Below are 1,559 nucleotides of genomic sequence, written 5' to 3' on the forward strand. Positions count from 1 at the left end.
TTATTTTGCACACAACCCTACTAGGAAGTATGTAGATCAAGTACTATTATCCTCATTAGAATCACCAGATGGAAAGAATGACAGGGCCCAGTCCAGGATCATACAGATAATTAATGATAAAGACAGTACTGAAATCAAGATGGCTTCATTCTCTGCCAAGTTTTTATTTAACTAAATCAAAACCAAAACCTAACTCATTGTCGTCAAGTCAATTCTGACTCATAGAGACCCTACTGGACAGAGTAGAACTGCTCCGTAGGGTTTACAAGGAGCGGCTGGTGGATTAGAACTGCTGACGTTTTGGTTTGCAGCCCAGTTCTTAACCACTGCACAACCAGGGCTCCTTTTATTCAGCTAGAGTACCGTTCTTGGCAATAGTATAAAGTGCTTTGCAGCATTTAATGTTTATAAAGCAAGTCTTAATTCTTAGTTATATAGTTGATAAGGATGGTCAATTTAATAGGTAAAAAAAAAAGATTCTCAACATAATACTGTAGTCGAGAAAAATTATATCATATATCAATATTGAGACAAATTATAATTATGTCAATATTGGTATAAATAATAGTGTTCTTGCCTATGAAACTACATATTACTATTATTATATTAAGGGTCTAATGGTGGTTGAAACTATTCAGAACAAAAAAATTATTTAAAAATTGTACTTGTTTGGTAGTACATATATTAAATTTGCAATGACTCAGAAAATTAGCTTGGCCCTGCAAAGGATGACACACAAATTCATGAAACACTCTTAATATATTTTGTAAACGTGTGCTCCTGGAAATTATTGTTTTATTATACATCTTCAAGAGATCTTGTAAAACTGGTGGATACCACCTTTAATAGAAATACGTTAGTAATTACAAAATTAGTAATTTTTAAAATTTTAAAGTAATTTTTAAAGTTTAAATTTTAAATCTTATGTGCTGTAAGTGGTGTATTCTATTCCCTGAATTAATTCATACTACTTTCCCCCATGCAGCCCTGGTGGTGCAGTTGTTAAGCATTTGGTTGCTAACCAAAAGGTTGGCAGTTCGAATCCACCAGCCGCTCCTTGGAAACCCTATGGGGCAGTTCTACTCTGTCCTATGGAGTCGCTATGAGTTGGAATTGACTTGAAGGCAATGGGTTTGTTACTGGGTGGAAACTCAGGCTCTGCTCGGTGTGACTGGAATTGGCCAATAAACAAGAGACCGAGGTGGGAGGGCAGGAAAGGCACCTTTAGTTTGTTGCACAAGAAAAGGAGTAGTTGGAGCTGCTGCCACTAAGGCTGCTCTCTGAGGGCAATGGGAAAAGTTACTTTTAAGGGGTTTGCAAGTAGGGAGTTCATACAAGTTATATCAGCAACATTCTTTGTCATACTACACAGGCGCAGTGGGGTTTACGTACAACTTCCAAGCAAAGAAAGCAGGATTTTAATGCAAAGCTGTGGGGGAGAAAACCAAGCAAAGAAAACAGGATTCTAATGCAAAGCTGCTTCAGGCGCTGCCTTAGGTTTGGTTTGGTTTTTGGTTTTCCCCCATGTTCTACTTTATTCCCATGCAGTGAATTTGAGG

At 37.3% G+C, this 1,559-nt stretch overlaps 1 non-coding gene across 1 annotated transcript; it reads left to right on the forward strand.

The window, feature by feature from the left end:
- Positions 1-661: 661 nt before the first annotated feature.
- Positions 662-763, forward strand: LOC111819617 (U6 spliceosomal RNA). Its single transcript, XR_002823199.1, has one exon. It is a non-coding gene; the product is annotated as a U6 spliceosomal RNA (small nuclear RNA).
- Positions 764-1,559: the final 796 nt, after the last annotated feature.

The sequence above is a fragment of the Trichechus manatus genome, unplaced genomic scaffold (genome assembly GCF_000243295.1).
Source record: "Trichechus manatus latirostris isolate Lorelei unplaced genomic scaffold, TriManLat1.0 scaffold00013, whole genome shotgun sequence".
Classification (NCBI taxonomy): domain Eukaryota; kingdom Metazoa; phylum Chordata; class Mammalia; order Sirenia; family Trichechidae; genus Trichechus; species Trichechus manatus.